Here is a 22916-nt window from a genome sequence, read left to right on the forward strand (position 1 = left end):
GGTTATTTTATTTATTTTTTATTTGGGAAAGAATCAAATTGTAACATATGTGTAAAACTCATGATGATACCAAAAAAAAAAGAGAGAAAATATCGTCGCATTTGCATTAGTGTCTCTAATTTTTGTTTGCAAACAGATTCGTAATTATTTCCCCTGTGCTCACTGATGCATAACGAATGTCTTCCAGTAAATGTTAATTCTAATTTGGAGAATTTTATAGTTTCACAATGTTTCTCACTACATAGTCTTCTATCTACGTGTTTGGATATTTTGATAACAGATTTCCCTATTAAATGTTTAATTTTCTCTATAAATATTTGTCTTAAATTGAAATTGTTTTGAATTTTCTACATAAGCAAAGTTGCCCGAAGGAGGGGAGCTCAAGTAATAGATATAAAACGTAAAAGCAACCTATTGTAGAATGATGATGCTTCTTACCTTCAGCACATAATCTTAACATTAGAGAGTCAGAGAGAGAAAAATCCTGGTTTTTCCTCCTCTATGACCACCCATCTTAAACCTCTACATATCATTGTTCGTCTCACATAATTTCGGCTCTCCAAAGACATTCATATTTATTATTATTATTATTATTATTATTATTATTATTATTATTATTATTATTATTATTATTATTATTAATGAATATGCCACCCTTACATAATGTTGTAACTTTACACATCTTAGTTTAAAGTGCTTTCTTTAGTAATAATTTGAGCAACCACGTCACAAAATTTAAAATGTATGAGGGGGCACGACATTTTATTTCCCCTCCTCTCTTTTCAGCACCCTCCAACAGAAGGTATATAATTTCTGAGAAGGGCAGACAAAATGAATAAGAAATACATTTAGAGCATCCTTTCCTCCTTCGTGAATGTAATATCACGTAGCATTTTTTATTCTACTGAAGACGACCCTAGGCCGTTATGGTTAGGTAACAAAAGCAATACCTAATATATTTATAGCGCCCCTTATCTGTAATATTACCTCTTCTTTATTTGTTCGAGGCTTCCTTACACAACCAAGGGTGACAAAAAGAATAGGAAAAGTGTCTAAAGATTAGAAAAGACTTTATATTTTGTCAGAAACAAGGCAGTATATACACAACATTGCTTTCGTTAACAAGTGTTTCACCCTTGAGTCGCTTATAAAATTATGCAGAATAACTTTTTCCGATCATTGTTCTACAGGGATTTGTCCAGGATGGTTTGGTGTCGAGCTAATAACGATAAGTATATTTATTTACATCACTGTTAAAGAAATAGCAAACTTTCTGAAAGGAAACAGATCTTCCTTCTACTTAGCCAGAGCCCACTCTGAAAAATTGCATCTGGTATTCTGAGTGAAAGTTCTATGGGACTATTAGAAAAATATATTCCCGTTTTCACGCTGATGGTAGAATTTCTTAAACAGTTATTGAATTACGTTCGAAGGGTAGGCGTAAATAGCGCCCCCGCAACAATGTGGCGTGGGGACCGCACAAGCTGCAAGGCCAAAAAATATACAGAAAGTACGCAGGGGCGGAGCAGGCCAAATTTTCACACGGGCAAAGTGACTTTTTGGCGCCCTTCCCCTAGTAGTAGCCTATATTTTACATTTGATCATAGTGTTTTTAATAGTTTAAACCAGGAGCGTCATTTCAGATTTTGCTTTGGGGGGGGGGGCAAGACCTCTTGATATAAGTAAAATTTCGCGTTTTTCACTGATTTACTACTATTCTAATGATAAAATCTATATACATCTCAAACTCACGGGGGGCAAATGCCCCTCCCTGCCCTCCCTAAATGACGCCCCTGTTTTAAACCCATTTTCAAAAAGAAATCCATTACCTAGGAAAAGTTCACAAAGAATGTGGCCCACTATAAACAATACCAACTCCACTCCCCTGGTCTAGTGGCTAGCACACCTGCCTTCTGTGGTACCGGGTCCAATTCCCGGTGGATTACTGTTGAACGATAAAAGTGGTTCGGATTCCACTATAATTAGTATCCACATCTCCCTTGCCCATTAGGGCATAACCGTGGAACGCTAAACTCAAGCAAACAAACAAACAATACTTAATTCCCGGCACTCTTTATTCTACATGCCATCTCTCAATTTTTCGATATAGCCCCCTTAGTACTATGAAACTCTCTTCTTCCATAGTGAAATGGAAAAAGATCATATAATTGCCACTACTTTACAAGAATATAAACCAAAAACGTCAGTAGAAAGCACATTATAAAATTTACTTTTTGAGGCTCGTTTTGGTGTCCCTCTTTCTCTGGCGCCCCGGGCAGTCGCCCGGCCCTTAGTCCGCCCTTGAAAGTACGGACGCATAACTAAGGACTGTGGAGGAGAGGTTAACCTTCATGTTATGCCACTGGTTTGACGTGTTTGAAATGTCCAGTAAGTGATCAGTTGGTGAAATAATTTCGACGGTTACTGATGTTTAAAGTTTAGCTAAGACAAAGCTACCTAATCAAATACATTTGATATCGCGATGTCACAATTTGATTTTTCCTCACATAAAAAAGATAAAACAATAGTAATAAAAACCCTTACTCGTACTGGGCTCCTAACTAACTAACAACCTAATTCTTACAGACTAGTTGCTCTGACCAACTGAGTTTCGATTTCTTAACGCGAAAGAAGTCTGTTATATTAAGAGGCATGCTTTTCATTATCAAAACTGTTCGAAGTAATACGAACATGGCTTAAAAACAGGGACGGAACTGAATTACCACTCGATTGACCTTGAGGGCAAATCCACAAAGCGTAGCTATAAACGTAAGTTCAGCATGCATTTTTCTGGAGTTGTGTTCAGTATTCCTATCTGCCAGTCATGCTTGTTCGTAGGAGTAATATGTTACAAACCTAACCTTTCGATAGAGCACAATGACAGAGAATCAAAATTAATGAATTCTTGCCCTTGTGAACTTGGGATACCACCATGTGCAATAAAACTGTCGCGTCTTCTGAAGTGATATTTTATCGAAAATAACTCGTTTTCCTTTATATATCCGAAGTTTTTGAGGGTTTCAAAATGAGGAAAAGTTACTGACAAACAAGGACGCATTTAGGGGTGGGTCCAGGTGGTCCGGACTCCCCTCTGAAATCCCAACTTCTCTGTAAATTTAGCCTAAATTTAAGGATTATATTTTAAACTTTATTATAAGTTTTACTGTTTTACTTTGAAGTGACAAATGAGAGAAGAAAGTATGGTGTTCGAAAAAAAAAAATCAAATTTGAGATTTCAACGAATTTACACGTATTATAGCCCCTAACACTGAAAAAGTTATTTTTCGATACATGTCCATCAGTTCGTCCGTCCGTTCGCTACACTTTTCTGTGCACTCGCCTAGAAGCCATACCTGAAGCCATACCTCGCCTAGAAGCCATACTTGAACATACCGTAAATTAGTTGAAAAATTTACGGTATGTTCAACTTATCTGCACCAAATTTTAGTTTAAGATTTTCATAGTATTTCCTATAGTTTTTTTTATTTCCCTCCTACTCCAAAAACAAGGGTAGTGTCCTGTACGATGAAAATAAAAAAAGATATTTTCTCATAACTGGCTCTAACGATCTTGTTTTCTTTCTTTTTTTGTAAATCAATATTTAATTAGCAACCCTATTTTGTGGTATAAGGCATTTATCTGAGAAAAATCTACAAGGGGTAGTTTATACTAAGGGGGTGAGTTTTTTCCCAGTGATTTTCTCAAAATGGACTCAAATGTTTTCGTTCATATTTCATAAATAAAGATTTCATTAATAACTTATCAATATGGCATAACTCGTTTGTCCTTAAAAAATGCGAGGGGTAGTTTATTCTTGGTGGAGTGTTGTCTGGGCGATTTTCTCAAAAACGACTCAAAAGAGTTTATTCATATTTCAAAAATAAATATTTCGTTAATAACCGAACAATATGGCAAAACTCGTTTGTCCTGAAAAAATATGCGAGGGGTAGTTTACTCTTGGGGGTGTTTTTTTTCCACGGTTTTCTCAAAAATGAGTCAAGCAATTTTGTTCGTACTCAGAAATAAATATTTCATTAAAAACCTAGTAACATGGAATAACTCGCTTACCCTGAAAGAATCCTCAAGAGATAGTTTATTCGGGGAGTTATTTTTCCCTCACGATTTTCTCAAAAATTACTCGGAAAATTTTATTGATAATTCATAAATAAGTATTTCATTAATAACCCTATATTTTAGTATAAGTCATTTCTATGAAAAACAATTACAACGGATAGTTTATTTTTGGGGTCAAGGTTTTTTCCCCGACAATTTTCTCGAACGACAGGCGATTTTGTTCAAATTTCGCAAATAAATATTTCATTAATAACCAAAAGTATATCTTAACTCATTGTTCGAAACAATTCACAAGAGGTAGGTTACTCCTGACGTGTTCTTTTTGAACGACTTTCCCAAAGTGACTCATTTGATTTTTTTCATATTTCATAAACAATGATTGCATTAATTGGTCTATTATATGTCTAATGAAAATGTGCTCAAAGTGTGAGTTAGTTTTGTAGTATGGATTTTCTTCAATCGAAGTTTTTTATTCGATAATCTGACATTCGATGTATTTGAATAATACGATAATTTTACTCGTATTATCCAAATACACACTTCAGTAACAACTGCGGCCTAACACAGTTAAGAAATTGAATTGAAAAAGTTTAGTGCGGTGGCCCTGTAATTGAATATTTTTTGAGAAACTCCCTAGCTTTTTGTGGTAAACTCAGGCTTTTCTTTTTCGAGCGACAAAAGAGAGAAGAAAATATAGTGATTGTGAAAATAATATCAAATTCAGATTTCAACGGATCTACATGTTTCATGGCGTCTACATACCGAAAATGTGACTTTTCGACACCCGATCTTCCGGTCTGTCCGTTCGGCACACTTTTATATGCACTCGCCTAGAGGCCATACCGTTCAACTTATCTACACCAAATTTTAAACTTAGGGTTTACTTAGTATTCTTACAGGAGCTTTTCCATTTTTTCTACCACCTAAAATAAGTGTGGTTTACAAACAGCCGAAAATCGAAAAACGCTATTTTCTCAAAAATGGTTTTAACAATTTTGTTTATTTTTCATTAATCAATACGGTATTTAATTAACAACCCTATATTGCAATATCAGATATATCTCTTAGAAAAATTTACGAGGGGTAGTTTATTCTTGGAGGTGACTTTTTCTCGACGATTTTCTCAGAAAAGACCCTGGCGAATTTTGTACACACTTCATAAATAAATATTTGACCTTACAACATGGTATAAGTCAATTGACCTGAAAAATATATGAGTAGTAGTTTATTCTTGGACTTGAATTTATTCCCAGTGAGTTTCTCAAACACGACCAGTTAGCAACCCTGTATCTCGACAACGAAGCTGAATTCGAAAACTGCAAGAGGACAATTTGTCTCCTTTTGATGTCACGAATCACCTCCTGAAGTTTGTGGACATCTTTCAGGTTCACCCTTAATGAAGCTTCTTTTCGAAAAGTTAACTATTCACTTTAGGCATTGTTTATCTTTTTTTTAAATCACAAATGTCGTTATTAATTTTAAGGCAGAGAACTACTTCTGAGAGAATAGATCTTGAAAAATAATTTTAAAACTTAGACTTTTGTTTTCGAGACATTCCAGACAAGACGAGACATTTTACAACCTATCTCGTGTCCAAAACATTTGCCTCGTATTATCTTGGATGTCACAAAGCGCGTCTTGTCTCTTTCTCGAGACATGTCGTATCTCGTGCGCATTCGTTAATACTTGGAAAGGATTATCTTTCTACTCAAAGCATTGTTTTTATAATGGTTGCATATTTATGATAATTGCTGTCCACATAAATTACAGTCCTTTCAGTTGAATTAATTTTTATTATTATCATTATTGAAATTGCAATATCTAGTTTAACGTTGGACAATTATGCACCTACGCTAAGGGAGAATGATGATGAATGAAATGGTGAAATGAAGAAAGTGGGAGGAAAATGGAAAATCTCAAGAAAACACATACCCATGCACACGGTATTTGTCCACCTCAAATTTCACTTGGCACGAAGTGGAATCGAGCCATGGACCCCCTGCACCAAAGGTCCCTGCAATGCTTTATTATTATTATTATTATTGTTATTATTATTATCATTAATAATAATAATAATAATAATAATAATAATAATAATAATAATAATAATAATAATAATAATAATAATAATTGAAGCGAGCTTAACGAGTTTCAACCGTACGACTCAACCAATGTTTGGGTGCCTGTTTGTTCCTCTGCTCCATGACAACTTCTCATAAAAGACATTTCATTTTAATGAAACTAGTAAGTGCCTTCTTTTAGCTCTGCGAAGTAACTATTGCTTGGAATATGAATCTGCAAAACATAAGAGGTAAAATTAACCAAATGGTGCAAGTTTCCACTTATATATACAAAACAATTTTGCAATATCAACTACGTGAATCTTGTCCCATAAAGAAGCCAAAACCCCTACACCGAAGAGCCCTCCTAGATTTGATCATTGTCCACACGGACTGAAATTGTCATTTGAAGCCAAGACTTTAATATGAAGCCAATAATTTCTTTAAAATAGACGGAAAATTCGGAAGTTATAAGCATTTTCATATTTTTGCCTTTTCCCATAAGGGAGCCGTAGCCCCCTATACTGAAGACCCCCCCCGGAGATTTGATCATTGTCCTCTCGGACTGAGTTTGTCATTTGGAACCAACACTTTAATACGAAGCAAGATATTTGTTTAAAATAGACGAAAAATTCGAAAGTTATAAACATGTTAATAATTTTGCCTTTTCTCATAAGGGGGCCGTATTAGCCTACACTGAAGAGCCCCACGAGATTTGATCATTGACCACTTGGACTGAAATTCTCATTTGAAACCAAAACTTTAATATGAATCCAAAAATTAAACTTTTACATCAATTTAAACTGACTGGGTTCCGGTTCCCCCCACTATTGTTTAGTTTAGTTGACTGGTAATTTGTGACAGCTTCACATCATCAAAAGAATGTTTCACTTCCCCTCCCCTCCCCCAGGAGTTCGTGCTGGATCCACCACTGGAATCAATAGACACTCTTACTATTCTTTTTGTCACCCTTGATTGTGTAGGGGCTCCCTCGTACAAATAAAGAAGCGGTAATATTACAATCAACGGGCGCTATATATTAGGTATTTTTTTAGTTACCTACCCCTAACCGCACAGGGCCATCTTTCGTAGAATAAAAAATATTATGTGATATTCCAATCATGAAAGGGGAGAGGATGCTGTAAATATATTTCTTATTCATTTTGTCTGTCCTGCTTATCAAAAATTACTTTCTGTTGTAAGGCTACTGAAATGAGAGGGGCAAAATAAAAAGTCGTACCCCCTCCTACATGGTAGCTCAAATAAGTACTAAAGAAAGCATTTTAAACTAAGATATTTAAGATTTAAACTAGGAAACTAAGATATCCTATATTATGTAAGGATGGCATATTCACGATTATTATTATTATTATTATTATTATTATTATTATTATTATTATTATTATTATTATTATTATTATTATTATTAATATTATTATTATTATTATTATTATTATTATTATTATTATTATTATTATTATTATTTGAATGTTTTTGGAGCACCGAAATTTTGTGAGACGAACAATGATATGTAGAGGTTTAAGATGGGTGGTCATAGAGGAGGAAAAAACATGATTTTTCTCTCTCTGACTCTCTAAAGTAAAGATTATGTGCTGAAGGTAAGAAGCATCATCATTCTACAATAGGTTGCTTTTACGTATAATATCAATTACTTGAGTTCTCCTCCTTCGGTCTACTTACCTTATGTAGTAAATTCAAAACAATTTCAATTCAATACAAATACATTGTAAAACTTTTCCGTAATTAAACATCTAGGGAAAATTAAACATTTAATAGGGAAATCTGTTATCAAAATATCCAAACACGTAGATAGAAGACTATCTAGTGAGAAATATTGTGAAACTTTACAAAATTCTCCAAATTAGAATTAACATTTACTGGGAAACATTCGTTATGCGCCAGCGAGCATATGGTGAGCAGTGAGCACAGGGGAAATAATTACGAAACTGTTTGCAAACAAAATTAGGGACGCTAATGCAAGTGCGACAACAGCATTTTTTTTGGTATCGTCATGAGTTTTACACATATGTTACAATTTGATTCTTTCCCAAATAAAAAAATTAAAAAAATAACCGTAGTGTAGTGATAAAAATCATAACGGCACTTCCACGGGATCGAACCCGCTACCTTCAGCATACAGACACGTTGCTTTAACTAACTGAGCTATTAGTTTTTTTTACGTGAACGGAGCCTGTTCCGGTAAAGACGATATTTCATTACGATCGTCCTACCAATTCGTCCTTTTCCATAGATAATTTCCACTATTTGCTCTATCTTTATGTTAATACTTAGCATATATTCATATATTTGGAGTTTGCAGATAATGCATATAATAAGACATACTAGAAATATTCGTTAAAAGTTTAGTTTGTAGATTTAATCCACATTTCTCTCAATGACATAGATGTCGCTGCTTCGTGTTGAAATGCAGAATTCCCTCGTGTTCTTGAAAATTTCCCACTTTAGCAGAGTTGGTAATTCTCGAGATTTCTATCGATTTAATGTTTTTTGCTTCTAATTTCTTTATTTTAAGCTAATATCTAACACAAATATTAAAAACGGGTTTGCTATTAACCTGTCCTGCTGGGGAAACCTTCCGAAATTTCGAACATATAAAGAAAACGGAGATATTTTCAAAAAACTTCAAAATAAAGAGACGCGTCATTTATTTTGCTCATGGTAGTACATAAGTTCGCCTTAAATATTATCGTTTCCTTTTAGGGGTAAGATGGTTCTTACCTTGATGGAGAGGCAGCCCCCCTTATATGTTTACCTGTGGAGATCCTGTCCTTCAATTAGTATGTCTTTGAAAGATACATTTATTAACAATGGTGAAAGAGGGGTTTATCTTTGTCGCTTGTAGATGGATTCATTTGTATAACTGTTACAAAACATTGTTCTGAGTTTGAGCTTTTTTAAACACTCAGCGTTTTGTTGCTCAGTAAGCGCCTTATTGATGGAAACAGTTACTAGATTTTTTCTTATGTACACTGCTCCGATTCTTTTCGAACGGTTCCCTAGAGTGCAAAAGTTTTGAGAAACTAAAAATTTTTCAAACTAAAAATATAAACCTAAAAATTTTTCGAACAGAAAAGAATTGAAAAAATTCAAAACAAAATTTTTCAAACAAAAATTTCAAACAAAAATTTCGATTCAACTAATTTGAAAAATTTTCATACCTAAAATTTTAGAAGCAGAAAATTTGAAAATAAAAAAATTCAAAAAATTATCGTACTAAATTTTCAAGACAAAATTTTTCGAACTAAAGATATTTGAATGTGAAAAAGTTCAAAACATTTTTTTCGAAAAAAATTGAAACTAAAGAAGTTTCAAGCTAAAAATTTCAGAAAGAATATTTCGAATTAAAAAAAATTGAAAAATTAAAAAAAAATCGAATTAACTGTATTTGAAAACATTTCAAGCCAAAATTTTTCGAATTAAAAATTTTTAAACTAAAAGTTTTTAGAACAATGTTTTGCTACTAAATTTTCAAATCAAAATTTTTCGAACTAAATTGTTTTTCGAACTAAACTTCCAAACCAAGTTTTCAAAACTATTTTTTTGAAACAAGTGTCGAACTAAAAGTTTTAAATCACCTTCTCACAATTTTCTAATCAAACATTTTCTCGAACAACTTTACAATTTTTGAAACTAAAAATTAGAAACCAAATTTGGGACACTAAGAATTACTTAATGAATTTTTCGAACGAAATATTTTCAAACTAATCATTTAAACTAAATGTTGGATATATTTTCCACTTCAAATTCCCAAACTAAATTTTTAATATTACTATTATTTGAAAACAATTGTTCAAGGTTTCAAGAAGTAATAAAACATGTTATTTTCAAGTTGTTGTATTTTAATGAAAGGCATTTGCTCTTCTCATACAATTTTATTCAGAGAATAAGTGGGGAACCTAGGTTAATGAATAATTTTGACCTGTCATCATCTTCGAATCTAGCACACGTATCCTGTGAAGAAAAAAGAAGAGAGAATAGAGTACTTTATGAATTCCTTTATTCCTGAAACAATAAAAACTGTTTAATATTGATAGAGAGAAATAATACTTACTCGTAAAAGATGGATATGTTATGCTGTTTGTTTAAGCCCATCTTCCTCTTCCGGTGCGAGATGATTGCATTTCTTCCACTGATGGTTTTGCTGCTTTATGATCTCTTCTGGGTATTGCATTTTTTTGCTGTTTCTGGTTTGCGGTCAAGAAGGAAAAGGAAAAGGAAAAGACTATGATACAATGGCGGCTTTATTGGGTATTTATAGTTTTTCTTCATCTTCTTTTTCTTGGACCAGCTTCCTTTTTTAACGTACCCGTACGGAACAGTATCATAGGAATTGAGTTATTTAAATGCACGTTTTTTGTACTGGATGTTGTAAACGTTTTCTTCTTTGAGAGTGACGATGGCATGGTATTTAGTCCTGCATTGATTCGTAATAATTTTTTTAGGGTGTTGAAATTTAATTACTGCCCTGCATTGTAGTTTAAGGTAAATCCTATAATTTTGCTTATGTAGCTGGCGAAGCTCGTATCTGCACTATATATTTCTAAACTGTAATTTTTCGGCCCTCCACTAACAAATGTCTTGATGTAGGCTTGTTGGCCATAAAAATCCATCTCATCTGATAAACATCCCAAATACGTGGGAGGTTCAATGGTTGGCTCCCCCGGTTTTTCTGTAAAAATTACAGAATCAGTGTCGAAATATAAAACACGTTCCTAGAACATTTCCAAGTACTTGCACAGTTCCAGATGTGCCTCACATGTTCTAAATGCTCCTAAAACGACACTGGTGTTTCGATTTTGGACAGACACATGTTCATTGTACTCCCACAACGCATACAACATGGTATCATTGATGAGTGCAATTTGGTAGAGTTCAATGTCGCAGGAAGCGAGTTTTTCATGAAATTCTTCCGGCCGATCAATAATTGTGTAATGGCTAAAGTTTGTACGATGCGAGAGCTTTAACACAAAGTTTAGATAAACTTTTTCATGCAGGATTATTTTCAATTTTGGTCACATCAGAAACAATACCTCCTTGACGGATTGTATAAACTTCGTTTTGTCTTCTTCGGTGACACATGATCTCTTCCATCAGGAAACTTGCATCTTCGGTTTTAAAAATGTGTTGATGTATTCCGTGGACAAGCCACCTGATTACGTGATGGTATTATATTGTTCAATGCCATAATCCCAAATTTCAAAGATTTCCACTAGTAGATATCCTAATTCATTGTCCTTTTGTATTTCGTATGGTACCCATATTCCACTGAGGCAAAGTTCCTGATTGTCATGCGTACACGTTGCTGTAGTGCCTGGGGTCATTTTTTCAGCACAGGCAGCACACAGCGGAGAAAGTAGTTTCTTGTTGCATCGATATGGAAGGAGACCATGATAAAGGTTGCGACTTAGCAATATCGTCATTTTGATCAGACCATTGACTTTATTTATTGGTGGTATATTTTCATCACCCTGTAGATAAATTTTAGGATGTCCTACTGGGTATTTAGCGCGCTTACTGGTGAACGGATACAGAGGAATAATATCGAAATATTTTAATTTTTCTCCTGCTTTGTCGTCAACTTGATGGTACAGTTTCACAAAATTGTTTCTGCCTCCAAAAAAGCTATATCTTGGACATAAGGGGCTGCGATTCCTGTATGGATGGTTCTTGAGATATGTCGCAATTACTGGATTTTGGTTCAACAACTGTTTAAATTTACACTCCCACATTTCATGTACAATGCACCCCAATTCACGCAGTCTTGCATTTTTTCGTTGCGTCCGTTCATAACGGAATTCCATGCTGTCTTCTGGAATGCCGTAAATGGGCTGGTTACGACCTGTAGTAATACATACTTTACAGCCATGATAAAAACAGCCAGCATGTTCATAGGCGTGCACATCTAATGTCTCACGATCTTGGTAGTAGCCATCAACATGGAATACCGCAATAAACACTTCTCTTTGTCGAGCAGCGTGTAAGATTTGTTTTCCTTCGGTTTTTTCAATGTAGGCCAGCCATTGCATTGCAGCTATAGATTATGTACTTCTCTATCGATAACCATGTGCAGGTAGAATTGCAATGGTATTGGGCTTGAGAAAATTCCGGCGAAATACTAAATTGGAAGTGCTTGCAATAGTTATCGTCTCCAACAAGGGATTCACTTTAGTTTCTGCTCTAAATGACGTCATAAACGAAACACATTACATTAACTGTTGCAGAACATTAACATCTTGAATGCAATACTTGATAATTTTCTTCTGGAAATCAAACGTGTCATTACGATCATTGTTGTACCACTGGAAGAACATGTTCCTGTCTTCGACTGACATTTCATTTGCACCATAAAATTTGGTTTCTGGAAGTGGTCCAATATACGATTGATTTTCCTTGATGTTGAAGAAATGCGGGAAGTAGCCTTTAGTTGCATTTAAATTGGACGCTTTTGACAATTTGCTTAATGCCATAGGTAGGAAGTTAAAGAGTCAATGAACATTAGATTGTTTAATGTTAAACTCAGTAATTTAGTCAGATTTAATATAACGTCGGGTCTCCATTGACATTATTCTACCATAGTCTTTAGAGTAAAGTGTCCATCGTAACCCTACGAGTTGTGTGCGAGACAAAAAATCTTATTTATGTTGGGACGACGTTCCCGCAAGTACTGGAGAAAATTATAAATTTGGTTGTCTCCTTGCAAAATATGCTTGCGCTGACCACATGTACTGCAAGACTGCTGGATATTATTATTTTAACGCATGCATAACATACCAATAAATTCGGAAGGTGTACAACAATATTATCGCAAATGTCCTTCTCCTGCATGGATTCTATATTGTAGAAAATTAATAAGGCTTTCTATGCGTGCATAAGTGAAAGAAGAGCAGGTTTCAAGCATTGACGATCAGGAAACATGAAACATTTATGCGATCCCGGAACAATCTTCTTACATGCATTGCAAAAGATCTCATTGCAGTCATGAATCTGTTGTCTACTTCGTACGAAAGAATATAATTCTTCTTCGTAAAGAAAGAATATAACATTTAGTACATTCCTTCACCATTTTGCATACAGGTTCCCCTTGATGATATATTGCATTCCGATGATTATTAAAACATTCTTCGCCATAAAATTGACGATTCCAGTTGTTGCACAACATCAACGTTTGGTTCTTGTCGCATACAGGTCTCTTTAAGCACTTTGAACATGTTACATTACAACTTTTCACATGTCTGTTACGTTCACTTTATTTTTTATGTCACACTTCACAATAGAATTTGGAGGCAAAACAAGCCGTTAAAGATTGAATGATAACAAAATGACCTGCCAAACAAATTAAATTTATGGAACTTATGGAACGTATCGAATCTATTTCTGCAAGATGAAGAAACAAGAGTACTCGAAAAACATGTTTCAGGTGCAGTAAGTGGATCTGCTCTGAATACAAGCACGCTCTTTCACTGAATCTTATGACTGAAACACCCAAAATTTTGCCTACTTTTGACCTTGTTTTCAAGTGTAAAAGTTGGACTTACAAACAATTTAGCACATTCTTTTCATCTTTTATAACAGTTTTCAAAACTGTAAATGTAACTTTCCTGTTTTATTTCAATTTTTAACCAAATAACAAAAAATAAACGAACATTTACAAAAATATAGTAAATTGCATACGCATCCAAAGTTATGGCTTGCAATCCTTTTGTGCATTATAAAACAAACTGTTTGCAATGAAATGTGTTCTTAATTACTTGTGAAAACCAGCAAAAATAATTTAAAAATAAAAATTGAATAACCACCAAGATATATATATATATATTTATCAAATGGACTACAATCGTAATCAGAGCGAGAACTCATGTTTCAACAATTTCATGCGAGTACTGTAGTGTTAAGCAGACATCATCGAAATTTGTGCAGAAGTAAACTGTACGCTTCTCCTTTATAATTATTAAACAAAGTATGTAAAATAGTAATTTTGTGTGTTTAATGGCTCAATATTAATGTTTGAGAACCAGACATATTGTTATAATGGAACAATATTTTTCGAGGGGAACACATAAATAAAAAATGTACCTGTTGAATGCTGAGAAAATTCAAATCTAGAGGAAAATGGAAGATCCAATTACGAATTGGAATTAGTTTTGGGGACGTAAAGATAGAGATTATTAACGCCTAGATAATTTACTTTTTTATAGGCTATTCTACTTTCTGATAGATACGTATAGATGATCTCCATCTCATATCGTTCATAAAAAACATCACGAGGATTCAATGGTTCTTTCATTATAACATATATAAAACATTTTATCTCTTCATTTCCTGCCAGCTATTTCTTAAATTCACACAACCATATTTCGTGTATTTCACATCCAAAATTCCTTATTTTTTAAAAAACTTCGTGTTTGTTGCTTCATATAAAAATTCCCTGTTGTCTATTGCATTGTTATAAATGGGTTTCTCTTGGTTTATTTGGTTAAGAAAATTACAACACTTTGTAAAACAACCCTCATTTCCCTCTCATATTCATTCTGTGTCGTCTGTTGATTCACCACCTGCTATCATTGATGCAATTCGCTTTCCCTTCCTACGCACAAAATTTGTAATTCGATTTTTCTTGTTTTTCTTCCCAAACTAACCATTGTATGGCTTCAATTGACTTTACATCTCTCCATCTATTCCCGAACATTGTTATGATGCTAGTAGTATTGTATGTTAAGATATCGCTTTGATACACTAATTTACATGCGCTAACGATTATAATACATTCAAGTAAATGATTTGCATTTCTTTCTGACTCAATTGTATTTATAAAAGAAATACAACCTTGGCGTGAAACTTCTACCTCTTGTATGCAGGGGGCCGCGGTGGCTCAGTGGTAGAGCGTTCACCTCTGTTGCTTGGGGTCCCGGGTTCGATCCGAACCACCGCGAAGTGAACTTTCTGGTGGACAAACACCGTGTGCGTGGGTGTTCTCGGATTTCTCCCGTTTCCTCCATCTAGAGAGACCACCTTTGGTGTGTGAAGTTGCAGCATACACGAAATGGGTATTGTAGGAAGCAAACGTCATATGTTTGTGGTGTTATTTCGCATTCCACCATTTACTTCATCAGTGTAATCATCGTTTCCCTGAGCTTGGAAGTATTACCGTTAAAAGTTTTTAAACATGAAGTTCTTGGCATAAGGGTTCTATTTTGAAGTCAATGCCTCTGGGAGCATCACTATTCATCTCAGCGACCACGAAAACTATTTATTTCACGCTAATATCGAACATTTTGCATTATTTAACGTGCCTTCGATGCATTACCGTTAAAAGTGTTTAAACATGAAGTTCTATATATAGTCATTCTTGGCATGAGGCTTCTATGTTGAAGTCAATGCCTCTGGGAGCATCACTATTCATGTCAGCGACCACGAAAACTATTTATTTCACACTAATATCGAACATTCTGCATTTTTTAACGTGTCTTGAGTACTTTCTATTATGATGGGGGCTAAATTTGAAGGTAATTGCGAACTTCAGTTTTGCCATTGAGCTTATGCGACCCCGGAAACTACGGATTTGAAACTAATATCGCTCATCTACATGTCTCGATATCATGGAAGTTTATTTGGACCTCAACGTGTGTGAGAGTATTACTATTGATCTGAGCAACCACAAAAACTGTGCATTTGGCACTAACATCAGTCATTTTGTACTTCTAGCTATACATGTCTTGGTAAAAGCTCAAAACCTGAACCCACCTTTCCAATTATGAAAAATACCTTTCATGCTGAACTTGGCCTGGACAAAGGTACACTCAGGTCCAAAATTACTCTCCCATGTCTACAAATAAGTTGTTGTAATAATATAATTTGATAACAAATTCGCCTGGTATTTCTTATAATATTAGTATGTGATTAACCGGCAAAGTGGAAAATTTCATATTTATAATTCTTTTCCTATTTCATATTTCATTTTCGTATTTATAGTTCTTTTCCTAAGACATTTACCACAAATACGTATTTCCCGATTATACATATAGAGTCACTATTAAAAGTAACCTGAAAATCATTATCGAATTATATTCTTACAAGAAAACTGTTATAGATATGAGAAAAATAATTTTGGAGATGAGTATATCTGTGACCGAAATTTGGTAAATCTCAGTCCACTCGTCTGTTCCTCATTTCATACCAATTAAGAGAGACGAACTCTATTTTTTTTACATATTATGTCGAATAAAGGGACCGTTGTAGTTCAGTGTCACAGGATTCAGCTCTGGTGCGTTACGTTCCAGCTCTCACGTCGTGGATTTTGTGTTGGACGCACATTGTATGGGTGGATTCTTTTTCTTCTTCTTCTTCTTCTTCTTCTTCTTCTGCTTATTATTATTATTATTATTATTATTATTATTATTATTATTATTATTATTATTATTATTATTATTATTATTATTATTATTATTATTATCACTATTAAATAGTTACCATTCGGACAGCTGGAGACTTTATCCCGACATTGCAGTATAATCATTCTAATATTTTTTTAAACAGTATCCTAATCATAAACAAGGATTTATCAGCGTAATTCGATCCCAGGAGTATGTGTGAGGAAAAGTAGTAGCCGAGAAAACCTATTAACTCATTGATGACTACCTCAATCTTAATTCAACTCAGATTCATGAGGCCCATAGTTCAGTCCCAACTCCCACCAAGTGGTTTTATGCAGAACAAATACGGTGTGCTTGGGATTTTCATTCCATCATTTCATTTTCAACATCATAGTCTCCTATAATGTACACGGTATAACCGATGTACTTTTAAACTAACGTATTTCATTTTATTTCTTATGAGTGAAGTATCCAGATTATCCGTATGTGATGTTCTGTCTATGGGCACACATTATTATTATTATTATTATTATTATTATTATTATTATTATTATTATTATTATTATTATTATTATTATTATTATTATTATTATTATTATTATTATTATCTCTTCAGGTAGCTGGACCTACGCTTTCAGCTTACTAACGTATATCGTTTGATCATCTCAACGACCACAAACACTATTGATTTGGAACTAATACCGGTTATTTTTAATTATTTTCACATGTCTCGATTATTTCTCTATTAAGATTTTATTCCTTAGCTGTTAGGGGCTAAATTTAAAAGTAAACGTGATCTAGAGTTTCACTATTGAGCTCACCGACCTCGAAGCTATGAATTTAACAATGATATTAGTCTCGTTTGGCATTTTTTTTACATTTTTCGGTATTCTCAATCTTCAGTGTCTCAGTAATCCCATTCCTTGATGACCCTCAGCCCGTAGTCGATGAGCTACAAATGATCGGAGTTTCACCATTGCTCTCAGCGACAAGTTGTTCTTGCTGTGAGGTCTAGAAATTTGGTAACTCTCTTTCCACTCTTCTGATCGCACAGGCAAACACAAAGACAGATAAAAAGGATGTATTTTATTATATTTGTATTATACACATCTGTCCAGTGTCAGAGCATTGAACTTTGGTGCGTGAGGCCTCAGCAACAAACACTGTGTGCTTGGGCTTTTTCTATGTCCTCTGTGAAGGTTCTGAACAGAAGTAAATACTATGAAAGCCTGTTAGGCTTGAAGGAGACAGGGAAATGAATTCACTTCCATCATTCAGCTGTATCATGCAACAAACAAACTTAACTTAAAATTATTAGCAGAATTTCTCTTCGTATAATATCAATCACTGTCAAAATAAAATAAATAAAATATTTAAAGGCTTCCGTCAAGCACTAAGCTTTCAGCATAATAAGATCTATCGTCTGCTATAAGATATAACATATTATCATAGCCAAAGCATTCTTTTACATTTATAATATAGTAATGCTTTTCTTATTAACATACGACAAATTATGTGTCTTTTCATTTAGCGACTATTTATGTTTCTTCACTTTAGCTTCAGCATACATATATCATTCACATGGAAGCTAAGAAGGAGTTGCATTATTAATGAAATGTGAAATGAATAGAGCTCACATCTTGAAACTTTATCTAACATTGTATTGTATTACTGGAACTGCAACACGTTTGTATGTATTCGTATGCATAGTTTCGACACTACAATTCAATGTTATTCCTTTATCATTCATTCATTCTGCTTCGAATACAAAAAGAAGACGTGATTTTTTTTAGATGAACAAACACACGTTGTTTATTTCTTGATACTTGCCAGGATGTGTGCTTTGTTTGATTCCAGTTCACGTATTATTATGATATAAGAAGAAACGTCCGTTTTCAATGCTTCAGGCCATAATCATGGGGCGTAAAACTAAAGAAATATGAATATTATTTATCTTTTTATACTTACCTATTTTAATAAGAAAGGAGTCGGCAGACGCACAAACAAATCAATTTCTTAGGAATACACAAGTAACCAAACAAAGAGACAAAAAACACTTTTCATCAACTATCAGTTAAAATTAACAACATTCATTAATACGCAAGCTTCAATGAAACACCGCTACACACACACACACACACACACACATATATATATATATATATATATATATATATATATATATATATATATATCAAATATACACATATTACAATATGGGACATATGAACTTATGAGTTTCACGTGGAGAGGTCACGGCTAAATTCGACGGAATCTGACACACACATAACCTGGCACGGACCTCCCTGCAAAGAAGGTGTCTTTGAAAGAAGAATCACAGCAACATCCGACTTTCCTTTTTGAATTTGAACATCTCATAGCCACATCTTCAAAATTATCAATAGAGTCATCTGATGCTATAGTTCCAAGCACGTGAAACCCATGACGAATTCCATGATGTTTGACACACATCTTCACAATATCAAATTCGACGGAGTTTGGCAACAAATCTCATTCCCATGGGAGCTTCCGGACTTCGACAATGGGCTGAGACTACCAATGTGTAATAAGAAATTCATGCACCTAGCAACTAGCTACATTAAGGAGGTTCTCAAGGTCTAATTAGAACTAGCTCAGATCTCATCCTGAAGAACATTCGCCTAATGCTTAACTTTTCAATAGCATTTATATAATGAAAGCTTTATCTTAATCATTTTACATTAAAATTGGGCTAAATGATGGTCACATTTCTTTGTTCCCTATTGAAGTTACGAATGTTGATTATTAGTACTAATATTGTACTGTATGTTCATAAACTTGCCGGCAATTGATAAAAGTTGTATCGTTTAATGCATATATTACTGGATAATTTTCTTTTAACAGGCCGTCTATTTTTCTTTTAGTCTTTAGTTTATTTACAACAGAAACACCAGTAGGGAAATTTGTTTTCAAATGGGTACTAAGAAATATAACCAACGTTACTAAGAAATGTAATGAAGAACCTTCTGCCACTTTTGTGAAGGTTTGTGTTTCATTGACGCTCGTCCATCGTGAGTTGAATGCGAATGGAGATGGTCAGGTGTTTTTGTGAGCATATCCAACATATTACAAGGTTCCGGCAGTTCAGTTGCACTGTGAACTTGCATAAGGACAGAGTGAACATGACACCTCTACAAAGCGTTACAGGGGCTTGTACGCTGTACGAATACAGACTAGGAACAAACTGAGCTGCAGCAGGGCTGAAGTTATACATCCCTATGGTAAGGGGGTCGTGTCTACGCTTACATAGGAGCTGTGGTTTAACAAGTTAAGGACTGTAACTCGAAGAGGCACTAGGTGCCGTAAGAACAATGCATATACAAAATGAATACATTGAGGTAGTAATTCAAGTGAACAGTTGACAGGCATGTGAGGAACTGGAATTAAATTCTTTATGAGTGGAGAAACCATTCGGCAGAGCCCCATCAACTTGGAAAGAACCACAAGTTCGGTCGAATAAGTCTCACATGATATGACTTCGGGCCAGAAGGTAGGCCAAGCAGATACCTGTGATTCTTTGCCGTCTCGTCTGAGGAAGGAGATATTTCTGAACAGAATGTAGATATGTGATGAGAAGTGGGTGCACGGCACCGTCTTCATTCGTTACCACCCCATGAAGCTGTTCCAAAACAGCTGAAACCAGTAATACACCAGTCGAAGGTCATCCTCTGTGTTTTGTGGACTGATCGCGGCATCTTGCATCGGGAGCTGCCACCGGCTTGTCAGAGCATCAATGCAACTCTGCACTCTCTGCCTTTGAGTCCTGTTCAAGAAAAACTCATAACTCTAAAACCAGTATTTCTGAATCTCAAATTGATCCTCCTTCTACAGCACAATGCTAAACCGCATGTAGCCAGGATGACCCGCGACACTATTTTGCGCCTTGCCTGGGAAACTCAATTGCATTTACAATGCTTCCCGGACACTGCACCCTCTAATTATCACCTCTTATATTCTTTAAACAATCACCTTCGAGGACGCTAGCTCAAATCCCTAGTAGAGCCGCAAAATGTACTTAATAATTTCTTCTCTTAAGGGCCCACCAAATGGAATCCTGGCTTTCCATAACGTTGTTGGGATGTTGTCAATGCTGATGGGGAACATTTTTGATTTTCCATGAACGTCTTCGGTGACATATCGATGTTTGAAGGTGGTTGGTGAAAAAGAGAAAGAACTTTCTTTATCATCTTTATAACCTCCCATAAATGTCCAAAATGTTGCTATAATTCATTATTGAGTATGCAAAAAGTAATAGAGTAGCAGTTCTGTAATGTTTTATTGCTTGTAACTGTCAGATATTTGTACTACGACTACTCGAGTTATGTAGTCAAATTCACACTCCTATAGGCAATGGACCTTGGTACCGGAACATTTATGCCATCAATATTTTGCTATTTTTATTATTTTATTCTCCTTTTCTTTTATAACATGTGTAAATTACAATTATAGAAGATTTAAGTGTATTTAATTTACTCTCCCAAAAGTTTCCTACACATTTACCATCATTTAATAAAACTGGTCATAAACTTTATTCTAGCTAACTTTCATACCTCTGTTTCCAACATTTGTCTTGTAAATCATGCACTTTAAGATAAATACCAACAACAAAGTATTTGGTCAGTGTTAAATAGGTTCTTCTGAATTTTGATGAGAATAATAAATACATTGCTGATTAAGAAACAACTTGTTTTTATATTTAAAAATGTCGACCTGAATATCAATGTTATTGTAAAAATTACTCGTTAATTTACTCGTAAATTACTCGATCGTCCCTACGACTATCTAATATAAATATTTGATCATAATATTATGCAGTTTGATACGTACTCAAGTTTAAAGCATCTGTGGAGAACATTGACAAAGTTTCATTACAGCAGTTTTATACGTACCGAAATTGTAAAGTATCTGTGGAGAACATTGACAAAGTTTCATTACATCTTCATATTGGCATTGTAGATTGCAAGCTACTCGACTGTAGATTCTGCTAGTGTCCAATTGCATCTCATCATGAAACAAACAATGTCTTTGATGTACTGTAAGTCTCCGTAAACTAGGAGTACTCACTATTGGAAATAAGTCGATTTTATAGATGAACAAAACCTTCTCGCCAACTGGTTTATAAGTAAAGTAATTCGATAACTTCACCGGAAAGTCGTATGGTGAAGAGATGAATACCTGTAATATGGTATTATATATTAGAACTGTAAATAAATGCAAGCATTATTGGAGTGGAGTATTGCACGAACTATTCAACACAGAAACAGAATCGTTAAACAGCAAGTGCCTGCCTTGGGCAAGACATCTATAGGAAATCAAGTTTTTGTCTGTCGAATATTATATGGTGATGGAAGACATTGTTTTTAAGAACTTACATTAAGATCCCAGAAAAAAATGGGTGAAACTGAATATATTACCGTAGAATAATGATGATAATGTTTACAAAGAAGAAATAAATAGTATACTCATATACTCCTTTATTCGGATAATTTATTAACAAGCAAACACTTATCACTATTGAACAGGTTACTTGATTCAACTATATAACTGTTGATTCAAGTATACTCAAGTATGATTCGAGTTTATAACTAGATTCACATATTAAATAGAATCAAGTTACAGGCCTTACAAATTGGAATTCAGTGTGCTGCTGTTTATCAGTGTATTAACCCTTTCCCCTCGAATGCGGCGAGATTTTCCCTTCCGCTCGAGATTTTCCCTTCCGCTCGTATGTCGGGGCTACCCCGCACTAATTTTGACGCTTTAATTACTCGAATATTGACAGAGCCCCGCTTGTACGATTTAGTTGACAATTTCTGGCATCTTTTGACCGTCTCTTTAACTCCTTACTCGGCTGATCTTCCACAGTTTTCAACAAATGAAAAGCTATATACAAATGAAAACAAACGCCAAAGATGGCTGGGTTTGTGATGGACGAAGACATACAAGGTATTTTGGAAGCTTCAGATATCGATTTCAGTGATAGTTGTCGCGAATATTTAGATAATGATAGTTTGAGTGCAGAACGTAGTGGTGATAAGTCTTCCGGTTCCAATGAAAATGATGACCAAGTGACAGGTGGTGTGTTGGGAAGGATAATTGGACTCCCTATGGTAAAAATGATGCAGATTTTCCAAAAATACCCTTCACAACAAATTCCGGATACAAACCACTAGTTGTTGGAAGGCCAACTACATAAATTGAATTTTTCCAATTATTTTTAGTGCCGCTTTCCTTGAGGAAATTACAAATGAAACAAACAGGTATGCTTAGTCTAAGATACAAATGTCACTACCAAAGAGGTCCATTTGGTCCAGTTGGCATGACATGACAA

Source organism: Thermobia domestica, chromosome 1 (assembly GCF_964235325.1).
Source record: "Thermobia domestica chromosome 1, izTheDome1.hap1.1, whole genome shotgun sequence".
NCBI classification, from domain to species: Eukaryota; Metazoa; Arthropoda; class Insecta; order Zygentoma; family Lepismatidae; genus Thermobia; species Thermobia domestica.